Here is a 14647-nt window from a genome sequence, read left to right on the forward strand (position 1 = left end):
TAAGGTCCTGGGCTAGCGTGGATACATGTGGAAGCTGGCTGGTTGTACTGCCAAATTCACTTGATGTAGCTAAACAAATTAGCTAATTTTATTGTTGGGTGTTTTATTTGTTGTTTTAATGACCAATTTAACATCAGGCCAAATGACCACTGTTAAGAATTAGCCCTTTGGCTAACATGTACATTGATGTTTATCAATGCACACCTTCTCTGAGAATAAATAAATAAAACATCTTAAAATAAATTAACCATAAAAAATAAAGTAACCACTTTTATTTGTATTATTTTTTCATTTTTTTTTGAAGATTCTTCAAAGCTTCCTCATAACCCCCAGTGTTGGCTGGATGTGGCTGTGTCAAGTTCTAGCTCTGCTGCAACTGCAGTAGACAATCTGCTGGTTTTCTAACCAATACGCCAAAGTCCAGTTGGCACATGCTAACATATACTGTTATAGTTACAGACACAAAACAAAGATAGGACAACCAGCAAAGTACAAGCACAAAGTATCTGTTACCACACCAATAAAAATTAAGCTGCAAACATGTTTTCAATGAGCTTGTAAACACATAAAATATTACAAAACAACTGAATTCTATTGGGAACGTTGCTGCTGAAGGACGGACTGCTTGAAGACGTTCAGCTTCTCTAACACATTAGTGGACATTGGAGACCTCAGTTGAGCCATGGCACAACCAAGCACCACAGCTGTATCCAGAGTACATGAGCCTTTTTTTTTTACACCTGGTATTAACATGCCGTTTGGTGATCTCAACACAAGTGGACGACTGAAATTCATTGCCATTTACACCTCTGTCTATCATGGGTCTCCAGCTGACCAAGCTGTACCAACACAACTGACAGTTGTGTTGGTACAGCTAGCGATATCACTGCCAGCAGAATTTGATGGGTCTCCTTCCATAGAGTGGATGGTCATTGTGGATGGTCACTTTATTCATTAATTTCCATAGCCACTTATCCTGTTGAGGATCGCGGAGGGTTGGAGCCTATCCCAGCTGCCATGGGGTGGGAGGTGGGGTACACCCTGGACAGGTCGCCAGACCATCGCAGGGCTAACATATAGAGACAGACAACCATTCACACTCACAATCCCACCTACGGCCAATTTAGAGTCACCAGTTAACCTGTATGTCTTTGGACTGTTGGATGAAGCCGGAGTACCTGGAGAAAACCCACACTGACACAGGGAGAACATGCAATCTCCGCACAAAAGGGCTCCCCCCACCCTGGGGTTCAAACCAGGAGGCTTGCTGTAAGGCGACAATGTTAACCACTGAACCACCGTGCCTCCTCATCAGAAATATGTGGTCAAATGTGTTCGAGACCAACTTGGCAAGTGGTTTGATTGATCGGATCACAATGCATCTTGCTGATCATACGCAGATGTATTAAGTGTTTTTGATCCTGTAACCCAAGATGTATGTTAATACCAGGTATAAAGAGGCCCAATATACTGACTCAGGTGAAAACATTTAGTTTGTGAATATCAAGAGACATGTGCTCCTGTCAGTCATCAAAAACACATCTTGTCCATCAATTATTCAAGTGTCAAATTCAACAGAACCCATGAATCAAAGGGGTATGACATATAATACGGTAAATATTTGAAGCAACCATGGCCTGATATGTTATCAATGAACTGACTGATTTATTGTGCATCTCTGTTTTAGACTTTTATGACTGAGTCTGGCAACTCTCACAAGTCTTTCTACTTCCTTTGCAGTGTTTTGCCCTCTGTAAAAACTTGCTTACTCCCAGAAGTAACATTTTCCCATCTAATAGAGGTAGGAAGAACAAATAGCTAGGTTGAACTAATTACTGTAGGAAACCAGCCAAAACATCTCGCTCTCTGTCTCAACTCTCACTCTCTCTCTGTGCCACACACACACACACACACACACACACACACACACACATATAAACTCCACACAAACACTCCTTTCCTTGCGTTCAGTCCCCCCCTCTCTCTCTCCTGAGATGTGACCACGGGGAGTGTTTCTATATGTCAGCTCTTTGCAAGACGGATGGTCGACATCTGCCACAAAGCCTCTCCGGACATATTACCTGAGACACCAAACAATAACCTCTACACACACACACATACATGCACAGATACGGCAAAAACACACTGAAGCAGAGCCCTGCCTGGCCTTAAACGCTCTGCCAAGACCTGACCTTCTAGTTACGACCATGATCACCCCCATGGGCACGGGTGGCATCTGGCTAGGTGATGTACACGTGTGTGTGTGTGTGCGCTATGTGTGTTCTGCATCATGTGTGCTTGTGTCCCTGCTACCCCGCATGCTATTGCTGGCTTGCCTGTTTGCGTGTGTTTATCTGTGTGTCCCTTTGCCTATGTGTGTGTGTGTGTGTGTGTGTGTGTGTGTGTATAGTTGGCACGAAGAGCAATGCCGCAAGGAGCCTGGGCAGCATCAGAAGGGCCGGTGTGCCCCCAGAGTTTGACCATCTGTGCGTTATTGGTTGTCATTAAGGTTTCTAATTTGGAGGTGTCTTGGGGAATAGCCAAACGAGGGCAGAAAATGTCATTACGCTGTTCCTCCCGCTGAGCTGCCGTGACCATATTTACATATTTATACACCTTAATTGTCTTTGCCTTGCTGCCGTGACATTGAGGCAGCCAGAGTTTAGTGCGAGGGGGGGAGAAAGTGAGGAGGACACAGTGGAAGACGTTGTTACACACAGTCAAGTCAAATTTAGCTCTAAAGTGGATTTAAATGAACAAATTCATCACTGAGTAAAGAAGATTAACAAAAGGCATAAATATGGAACTAAAAGATGCAAAGAGCTCAAAAATAGGAAAAGGAAAAACATGTTTTTTTATTTTACATGGTCCACAGTGTACAGGTTTTGATGCATACGTTATAAATGTCATACTTAACTGACTAATTCGTTTTGAAGTACAGGCAAAATTAAACTGTTTTATTTAAATGCTACAGTACACAGATCTGCTCTGTGCATTACACCCTCTGCTCTCTATTTTACATGAGGACATATTTCAAAGCTGGTATTGGGGTTACACTGCCACTTGTTTAACTACATTTCCCAGAAGCTTTCCATAGCACCCATAAGTATTTCAAAATCATGTCAAGAGAGGCTTGACAGTATACAGACAGCAGTCACAGCAGTGCCAGCAGCCTGCCTGTCTTGGAGGACACACACGCAGTAACACATTCCCCCTATAAGTTGTGCAACCATGGATGGATTACTGAATAGGGCTACTGGGCACAGGCCCAGGCCCCCCCTGGCCTTCACCTGCAAAATGTCACTAGAAGACACATTTAACAACCAGGAAGGGACTCAAAATGACCACAAAAAAAACACAAAATAACTACAAAGAGATACAATACAGCTACAAAGAGACGCAAAATGACCACAAAGAGATAAAAAATGACTACAAAGGAAGGCAAAAACAACTATATAGAGAGAGAAAATGACAACAAAGAAACACAAAACACCACAAAAGACACAAAACAACAAAGAGATGAAAAATTACAGCCATAAAGAGACACAAAATGACTCACAAGGACTAGAGAAAGGGGCAAAACAATCACAAAGAGACACAAAATGACTACAAAGCAACATAAAACTACCACAAAGAAACACAAAATGACTATAAAGAGATGCAAAGCAAATACAAAGAGACTCAAAATGACCCCACAGAGACACAAAACAACTCCAAAGAGACTCAAAATAACCAGGAGACGAAAAATGACCATCAAGAGACACAAAACAATTACAAAGTGATGCAAAACAGCTGCAAAGAGATGCCAAAACAATCACAAAGAGACATAAAATGACCGCAGAGACACAAAATGACCACAAAGAGACTCAAAATTCTGAGAAAAAGAAACAAAGCAATTATAAAGAGGCACAAAATGACCACAAAGACACCCAAAACCACAAAACAATGTGAAACACTTACAAAGAGATGCCAAACAACAACGAAAGGAGGCTTGACATCTATAAAACATGTGTGTCTTGCTCTTAGGTGCTGCCTGGAGCCTTCTGTTTGTCTGGGCCCAGGGGCCCATTATGTCACAATGTGCTCAAGTATATAACCGTTTGTTTCTCAAAGTAAAATTGTTTCACTGTGTCCATGGGTAGCCCAGTGTTTATCATTTTCAATGGTAAGTAGTTAAAGGCTGCTTGGAACATTACTAGATGTCTCTACATTATGCCATGCACAAATGATGCCTGTGATGTCTGTGATGTCTTAATATAATTATTAAGTGTTTAAAAAAAAAAAAAAAAAGTTAAGGGGAAAATTAAGTCAAATTTAAGTTAACTAACTCAACTAAAATCAACTCTGTCCTTGATTAGCTCTGTGCTGCTGTTTGCCCTGAAGTCAGTCACACATGTACACCCACTCAGCAGCTTGGAGGATGATAAGAAAATGTTAACACATTTAATGATCACTTTTAATATTAGTACCTGAGGACTAATATTAACAATAATAACAATGATTTTTTTGTTTTCATTTTTTGCTCTGTGGGCCCTTTGGTTTGGTTTATAGTGGAATATTGCCTTCAGAGGGGAGGGAGTAAAGAGAGAAAAGCAGGTGCGCCATCATTTTCTATTTCTGGAGTAATTAGAGAAGCGATGGCTTCAGTGCATTTACAGAGTATTCACTGTGGTGGAATCACACTTGTATTGTGTTGACACTCAGAAAGGAGCCCAGAGAGGTGGCAGTGAAAACGAGGCATCACAGCCACTCAGCAGTTTAACACATTCATTACTCTGCGCAGGTGATTATGAGTATACTCTGGGAAGCATCTTCCTTCTCATAACAATTACTATTCTTTGATTAACTCTGATAACTCTGATACTCTATGGAAATAAATAGTTGTGACAGATAGATAGTAACTTCTGCAGTTTACCCAGCCTGGAGCTAATTTTCTGCTACTGTTTTTTGAGCCACTGTGCTGCAGCCTCTCCCTCTCAGATTAGTATGTGATATTGTCAGCTCCACTAATCCAAATAAATGGAGCACTACCCTGTAGTTATGCCTCCCAATTGACCCTTTGTAAAGTCCCCCCCTCCCCCCTTAAAAGCATACTGGCCAGTCATGGCATAGCATCGGCCAGCTCCAATAATGATCCAACAACTACACCAGCCTTGCCGACTTGGCAACTTTCTCACCAGATTTAGCAACTTTTCAGACCTTCTTACCAACGTTGTTTCTAAAAGCATCTAGTGGCTTTTTTTTTTTTTTTTAAGATTATTTTTTGGGCCTTTTTGCCTTTAATTGATAGGACAGTTAAGCGTGAAAGGTGGAGAGAGAGAGAGTGAACAACATGCAGCAAAGGCTGGAATTGAGCCCAAGCCGCTGCGGCAGTGATGAGTCTTATGTGCATGGGGCGCCTGCTCCATCCACTAAGCCACCGATGCCCCGACTAGTGACAAAACTAACAACTTTTTCAGACTATCAGGATTAAAAACATGAAATGTGCAGAATAACCACAGTCTATGGCTCCTCTGCTGAGTTTATATCATCTCTCCTCTGTCCTTTTGCGCAGCAGCACTGTGCAGGCAGCGGCTGGGCCAGGGGCAGGCGCGGGGTGAGCAGTAAGGAAGATGCTGCTCAGCGTCCTTCGCTACTGAGCCTTCGTTGAGAATTGTGTGTTAGTGATCTTACACTTCTTGTTCGGACAGAGAGACAAGATAATTGGCATGGGTAGGCCAGTTCCAGAAGTCACCCAATAACACCAACTACCTAGCAGCAGATGACCAGCGACTCATTGGGTTCTGTGGAATAAAATTGCTGTGTCTGCCAATGGAGTTTGGTGGCTTCGAGGAAAGCATCATGTATTGATGTCAGTTTCCTGTTGTAAAGGGCTGTCTAATGGCAAGGCAAAGCACAAAAAGGTTTTTGTTTGGGAGTTACAGTTTTAGTTGTAAGTCCATTATCTCAGTTTCATCAACTAAATCAGTTATCCTTTCAGTCTTTAGTCTTTGTTGTTGTTTTGGACCTCAAATAATGTCCTTTTTTCCCACTTTCCTTCCATTATAAAAAAAGGTCTTAAGTGTTTACTATTTGCATATAGTCTGCAGGTCCTGAAAAAGTCTTATTGAGAACGTTCCATCCTAAAGATATCATATATAATGTCAATCTAATCATCCAATCCACGCTCACTCCAACCATGTCACATATAGACGTTTGGTCATGGACTTTCCACTTATAGAAATGATGTGAAAGGTACCCTAGGTGTGTTGGTTGTGACATTCTGGGATGTTGTGTCAAGTTCTGCCTGTTACATGCATTGTCTGTTTTCAAAATACATTTCGATTTTCCCAGGAAATGTACAGTTTGCAGACAGTCTCTTTCAAAATAAACGCACTACGTTGGCACTACTCCTTTAATAACAAACGCACGTGGTTGGGTTTAGGAAAAAAGAACAGGGTTTAGCTTTACAATCTTATAGGACGTGTACATGGGCCTCCCCATTGAAAGTCAGTGGTTTTGGACCCATCCACCACCCCTCCCATCCGCCCTTCTTGTACTTCTGCCGCCTTGACTTTCATTGTGGTCCCGTTGTGTTTCATCCTGACGCCACAGGGCACCATTAATGAAAATAGCGGCCGGCTGCATATCATGCCGACATAAAAGGACAGCTTTTTTGTTGGTGTTCGATGCCGGAGGTCACTGACCAAGCACTGTTTTTTGACTTTTAAGCGAGACTGGGTTGAATCATCAACTGTAGGTATTGCTGGTTTTAGCCACTCTCTAGTAATGGCTTTCCTGCTGGCTGCACTTAAGATCCTCTCATTAGAGGCGACATTGTCCAAAGGCAGGGTTCCTGAATACTGGGTCTCGAGTTTAAATGGAATGTCCACCTGGAATACTTCTTGCAAAGCTGTATGAATCTCCTGCCAGAAAGGAATTAATAATAGGCAAGACCAGAATATGTGATAATGATTCGCAGCGGAGAACCCACATTGTCATCAGCAGATTGTCACCCACATTGTTTTGACAGTACACCTGGACTTTTCTTCAGGTGGTCCAGCATCATCACTGGCCTGTCTCTTCCCCCTCTCGATCTGGTTTTCCTCCACTGACACTTCTCCATGTCCTCATCCTTTTAGTGGGCATTTCTCTGTCATCACTCACCCTCTTTCTAATGCTGCCTGCACATCGTTGCAGGGGTCAGTGGAGTGGCTGATGTCGCTTCTATCCCTGTTGCTCAGTGATCCTGCAACATCTGTATCTTTTGCTGTTCACATGTTGAAATCCGTTTATTGGTTGTCTGCAAATGAGAAAAACCCAGTGAATCACTTTCCTTGACTGCATGTGAATATATTTAAGCCCTGTTTCCATCGTGCAGTATGATACACTCAGTTTGGTACACTTTCTTTCTGTTTCCACTGTGAAAAGTTGTGGATGGTACCAATGGAACTGTTCTGTACAGTTACCATTTTTGGTCCCCCCTCTTTTGGGGTACCAAGCACCCAGATCTGGTACTAAAAGATGGAGCTGTGAACACTGCAGTCTGCTTGTTGGTCAATAGCAGATGGTCACTCTGCTCAGGGCTGAGTTGTGGCTGGTTTTGAAGCTCATGTAACCACTGTTCATACTGTGGAGACTTTTATTAGTGAAACTTTAAAATGAAAGGATGTTTTGCTGCCTCTTGCAGCAGCTGGAGTCTGAGAAAATTACTTAATTCACTGGGCTGACTGCCGGAAACTTTTAAGGTGGAATGTGAGCTTGTAATGTCACTCGATGCATGAGGTGAAGACATGAATCAATCAACACACCTTAAATTTCACTATGACAACTTTGACCATTACTCCAGTTTTTATATGATATACACTTTCAGTAATCAGTGGACCTTAAAGTGTTTACATATATCAATTTTGATCGGATCGTGTGAACTGCATATATCCTAATCCTCACAAAGTATTGCGGAGCGTCGCTCCTGTGGGCTACGGCAACACTAAACCCCTGAGCTTGCTTGACAAAGCACAAAGCTGCTATTTTTAAATATCTCATGGAGAGAGACTCTCACTGCAGCCTGTTTTATTTTGTTCTGAAAATGTTGGCATGCAACCTCGTTCTGTGGACCATAAACGAGGTGCAGACTTCCATCTGTGTCACTGGTAATGAGGAAAAACACTGAGTGCTGGATGGAGTAGTGAGTGACAACAACCCCGCCCACATTTAAGGGTATTGTTTGCAGTGGAAAACACAAGGGTTTAGGTACCATGTCTGAAAGGTTACTTTTGGTTTCAAAGGTACCAAACCGAAAGTGTTTGCCGGAAACGGGGCTTTGGTTCCTAATCATAAAGAACCAGCGTGATATGCATGATGATCTGTTCCCACAAGATGATAACTTGTTCAAGATAATTACATTATGTGCACAAGATATATATATTTTTTCACAGGATAATAACAAGTTGTACGCACAAGAAGATAATAATTTGTTCCAACAAGATGATTAACTTTTGCGCCCAAGATAATAATTTTTATCATGTGCACAAAAATAAATAAATAAATAAAAATCCCCTAACTTCTGGATGAAGAATTCAGTCTTATACCCAGCTTTTTATAGCCAGCTAGTTTGAAACTATCTAAATGTTTGATGGAGACAATAAACTGTAACACCCCAAATATAACTTGGCGTAATTTATTTTCTGTCAAGTTTTAAAATGCAGGAGGCAGACAGATTGACATTAATGCAAATTTTATATGAGCTGGCGACCAGCAAAACTGACGTGAATTGTTAGCTAAAGCTACACTGAAGCAGAATTTACCGTTGCTGCTTGCTTAGTAAAGTGTAACAAAATTGCAGCCTTGTGTGTCTGCATTTCAAGCTTTGAATTATTTAACATTGTGCTCATCACACTTTGATTGAACTCAATCGTAGACGTATTTGTGATCCTGCAGATCTGCCCCGGTAATGCTCAGGGCAACTTCACTCTTTCAAATCTGTCAAACACACACACACACACACACACACACACACACACACACACACACACACATACATCTGCATTAAACAACAGGAAGGAAAGTCAGAAATCAAACTCCAAGTGTTGGCTGTTACCTTAAGCTGTTCAGTAATTACTTCCAGAATTGAGGGTATTGGTTTTTCGTGGACTGTGCTGAAGAGACAGTTGTTGTTCACTCACTTTGCAAACTTACACAGTGACAGCCATCACTGGAGCAAGATTTCAGGTTTATTTCAGTAAAAATGCCATATTGTGTGGAAGAAATATAAATATTAATATATTTATTTTTCCACATCTGTGCCTGTTTGACTGCAACAAAGTTTTCACAATTGAGTGAAAATCCTTCATAGCCCGCAGGCCCAGACTGCAAAGGTGACTTCACGGGTCTTTGCTATCAGAGCCCCAGGGTGAAGGGATGATTTGCCTGAGGCTCAGAGATTCACAGACTCACCGACAACTTTCTACATTTCATAAGAGCTGACTTTTTCTTTGACTGTGTTCAAATTCTGACATTGCTTTTGTTTTAATTTTTTGTTTTTACCCTTCTGTTCATTTCTTCGGATGCTTGTGCTTTGTTGTATTTTTTATCAAACACCAAAGTGTGTTCTATTTGTAGGGCTGTACAATAACTATTATTTTCATCATCTCATGATCTGTATATATATACTTTTGCTAAGAAATGTGAGAATATGTCTGACAAACCTCAAAAAGCCAAACAATTTCCAAATTCAAAGATAAGAAATTTACAGTTAAACAAAGAAATAGAGCAAATCATTACATTTGAGAAGCTAGAAGCAGCAAATGTTTGGCATTTTTGGTAAATTGCTATAATGATTAATCATTCATTATCTATTGACAAAGGAAATTAACAATTTGGAACAAATGACAAATGTACTTAAGCCCAGTATTGTACCAACATAGTGCATTTATTTTGAAAGAAACTGTATGCAAACTGTACATTTACTCAAAACTGAAGGGTATTTTGAAAACAATGCATGTCATGGGCTGAAGCTGACACAGCGTCCCAGAATGTCAACAACCAGGGTACCTTGCACATCATATCTTGACCTGGAAAGTCAATGGCCAAACTTAAATGTGTGACGAGATCGGAGTGTGAATGTGTTGAAGGGCAACATTAAACTTCTTGTTCCAGGAGGCCAAAAAGTCCCTGACTTTATTTTACAAAGGTTCAGTAACTTTAAGTGCAGGGTTTGTAGGGCTGACCGTCCCTGATTGGTCAAACACAGACACCATTGCTGCTTCAACCCGTGAACTGCGTCATTCACAAAAAAAAGGAAAGCTCAATAATGGGTTCCCCAGTAAAAATAATAGGTGGAACACTTTTTGTGGGTCATTGGCGTTAAAAAAAATGTTAGGCTTTGCTGTCTGCTTTGCGACCCATTTAAAACAAAAGAGAATGAGAGAAAGAGACAGAGAACGAATGAGCTGACAACAGGAGCAAGTTGGAGTGAATAAGAGAAAGGGGGTGGTGATGAGAAATCAAAGTGAGTGAGGGAGAGAAATAAAACTTTATTTCCTGACTGTTTCATGGCGGTTGCATTCTAAAGGAGAAAATAAATAACCATCAGATTGTCTGCTGTGGAAATAGGTGCTCTCTAGTTTTTAGCCTCCTTCTCCTCCTTTGCATGTCTCCTTTTCACTCATTCATTCATAGCTTCTAACTCAGAATCCAATAACAGTAAATATAAACAACAGGATTAATCCGTGTTGCTGTTTCTAATGTGTAAAAAATTGTTTTTAAAATGTAACCATCATTTTTAATCCACCATGGATCTAATTTGCCTAATCTTCACGGTTCTGCAGATGAGGTGGAAACACATGCAGGAAATATTCAAAAGGGACTTTGAGGTTTGACTGTAGTTCCTGAGATTATTTCTTCTGGTTTCCTCCGTATTTGGAGCTACTTGGTCAAAAGGCCCACGCTCATACAGCCTATCATACACCCATGCGAGAGTTGGTCCAGAGTTGGTACATGAAAGCACTTTTACACAGTAAAGTAAAAGAAAAAAAAGTAATATAACCATCTATGAGCACATTTGTTGGCGTCACTTGATGAGTCACTGCGCATTGCCACAGCTTCCACCTTTTTATGATCCAAATGACTCACTGTAAGGGATACTTTGCCGAATTTCAATCAGCTTTGTATCATAACAGTGTGGGTAGTAGTATATATAAATAAACTATGGTAAATTTCCCCCATCTTGCCAGCTCCCCACATCTCTCTGCTCACCTGCCAGCCAAATTTCTATTGGATGACACATTTTGCTGTTACTCTACTGCCTGAAAGGAACATACAAAAATTTAAAGATAGATCAGTCATTATTATTATTTTTATTTATTTATTTTATTTTTGTTTTTTACAAAAAGTGGTGTTCTATTTGTGTTTTTGGCTACACATCCTCTGTCCGTGAGCCAGATTTTGGACATTTAAACTTGCGTAATTTTTAATTTAATATGGATCTACTATTAACTTCAAATACAAACGACACATTATGCCACCAAGTGGCATCTTCTAAGGCTGAAAAATGAGGCCAGGACAGAAATGCCCAAAACTGCAGTTTCTTGAATGGCCACTTGAAGTTGACTCCAGAAACAAGTTAGTCCCCACAGACCCCCATGTTAAAATGTCCAACTTTCCAGCAGAAATAAACACGTTGATAGCCTGGTGCAAAAAATGGTTTTGGTCTCTTTAGCTAATTCCCCCCTTCATGTCAACTGTGCAAGGGATGAATATTTTTTTCATAACTCACACATTTTCAATTTATTTAGGCTGATTTCAGTGAAAGGCTGCCTGCAGATAGTGTCCTCGGCTTCTCAGTCAGATCCACCCCTTGCTCTCAACAAAATATGACAACTTCTGGCTCCAAGTACACAAACAAATGGGCACCTTCACGGTAGCTACACCCATTATATTTATGATAAATACAATTATGTGTTGTAAGATAAAGGCCTTTCAGTATTTCATGAAAATGAACAGAGTTTTTTTTTTTTTTTATTAATTTGTTTACACGGTGACCAACACATGGAGAAAACTGAAATAAGAACAAATCAAGATACATTTTTACATATACATATATTTTTATTGGCTGTCATTTTCAAACAAGCTTATTTCCTTTGAATGTACAAATAATAAGATAAACAACATTTTATATTGTGTAGACCTACTTTGTGCATACATAATACTAATGCTAAAAGGGACAGTACTAAGCCAACATATTGTAAAATTGTTTTAAAATTGTGATAAATTATAATTTCGATAACTTTGTTTATTGTGTTATTTATTAAATAGCGATGATGTGAAGGTGATGAAGGAGACTCCGCTGACACCGTTATTACAAGAAGTACAGCATCAAATCAAGCACCTAGGATGCCTGAGAGAGAATTCAAAGCCAATATGAACTGCTCTGAATAACGGCTCAGTTTATCCTGCCTATATAGGTTGGTTGTTTTTGTGAACTTTGAGACAAAATGTGACAGGTGACAGAGAGACAATCCAGATGGAATCCAACCTTTCAACCTAGCTTATCAATCCTTGACCTGGGCCATAATAAAGTCTTGACCTGGGCCCCTAACTGATCATAACAGACCCAGGACATCAAATAATATGGCACGTCAGATACTACAATTGTAACAGAAAATACATATGTGCATGGAAATAACAATGCCAGTGTTATATTACTAAAAATATTGTGTCAGTATAATTCTCTAAATCTGTGTTAAGGCCCCAACACACCAAACCGAACTAGTAGTGGCGAAAGCTCCCTGCTGTATTGCCTTACATTGCATGTGTCTCTGCCGAAAAGTTGAACACAAAGACTACAGCTAACAGCCAGTTAGCATGTATGCCCTGCGCCTACATGAGAGGAAATAATTCTCCATACCTGCACATGGCGGTAGTCTATGTTTTTCATTCAGTGAGGGAAACTGGTAGACTGTCTCGACAACGCAATCAAATGCATACAAACCAGTGGGGTACAGTGCATTCTGGTAGTTGTAGGTTTTTTTCTTTATCTTTTGAGTAAAAACAAATGGCACAGCCCTTTCCCTCTGTTTTCTGTGGTCATGTGGCACCACACTCAAAAGTATTTGCACCTTTCTATTGCACAGACAGCCCAGTTTTGTGAAAAGACCATCTTTCCAGCTGTGAAATCCTTCCTAAATGTCACTGAAAGAAAGTGCTGAATGGTCAAGACCCTAAAGGGACTGTCAGAGGACATCAAGGAAGTTAAATATAGGAATGGACACAATTGAGTTCACAGTTGCATTAAAACTCACCGCTTTGACACTATGCTCAATCCACAGTGTGACTTCCTTGTGTGTGCTTCATTGTGTGTTTTTACAGAAGCTCATGTTGTCATATTGTTCATAGAAGATTTTATTTTCAACATGGGTGTCTCTGACAAAAAATTGTTTGATGTGATATGATCAAAATAAGGTTAGGATTTCACTTTATTCCTTCACAGTTACAAATCTGCCAACCTCTGCCAGTCTTTGGAGACATTTTCAGATTTTCCCATTAACACATTAAATAAGGGACTTATCTGATCATGCATCCCGCTTTAATCTCCATTTCTCAAGTTTTGGCATTTCACTGGGGCACAGGTAGGGCATCTGTCTTCATAACCATCTGAGATAACAGCCATCAGAGATTCCTGTATGTGCTAAAACAGACATGTGAACATATCCTTCAGCTGTGATCACCATTGAATGCATGACAAGATGTCCCTGCTGTCCAGTATTTAACATCACAGCACAGGAAAAAATGGCAAGTAATTAAAAAAAAAAATAGAGATCAAGCTGAGCTACTGAGTGGGTGTTGTACTTTCTAAGCCCTGAGACAAAAGAAATACATATCCTGTGGATTTCAGTGAGCTGCTGTCATCCTCTTGCTCTGCTCCCATCACAGTCTTCTGTTCTAGACGTCTCTGCTTTAATCCCTCATTTGTTTCAAGAAAGGGGGGGAGGAATGGAAGTATGACAAGAGCAGGAGTGAGCAATCCCACACTGCATAACCTGATGAGGAGACATAAACAAGCACACTTGGCTTTCGCAGTGATACAAAATGCAAATGGTTTCGCTCTAACCTGCTCACCCTGCCAATAAAATGTTCTCCTATAGCTGTCAGCCATGAGGGCTTGGCTCCGTTGCGTGTACATAAACTGAGGTGAGGGGTGTACTTTAAAATTCTGTTTGTACAGTCAAATCTATATTTAAAGTGCTTTTAATGAACAGATGCATCACCAATTCACCAAGAAGAACAAAGCATGTGAATAATAAGAGGTAGAAACAAAACATGGACAATGTGTTTGCAGAAATTGCCTCAGTACTGGTGTGTGTGTGTGTGTGTGTGTGTGTGTATGTGTGTGTGCACCTGTATACATGTCAATAGACATAAAAACAACGCCTGGATAGCTTCTCTTTTTTTGTGAGCTGTGACTGTTTTGACAGAAACACAATTTAAATTTACATTGCTTTCTCTGCACATCTGATCCCGTTCAAGCTTGAGACTCCATCCAATATCCTCGTCCCTCTGAAGCTGCAAACCTTCGGGTGCATGCTGCAGGCGTCCATTTATTTATTGCTCTGTCAAACAGGCCTGGACGCCTCCTGTGATGTCAGTCCATATATAACTAACTTCTCTT

The sequence above is a fragment of the Epinephelus moara genome, chromosome 21 (genome assembly GCF_006386435.1).
Source record: "Epinephelus moara isolate mb chromosome 21, YSFRI_EMoa_1.0, whole genome shotgun sequence".
In the NCBI taxonomy this organism is placed as follows: Eukaryota; Metazoa; Chordata; class Actinopteri; order Perciformes; family Serranidae; genus Epinephelus; species Epinephelus moara.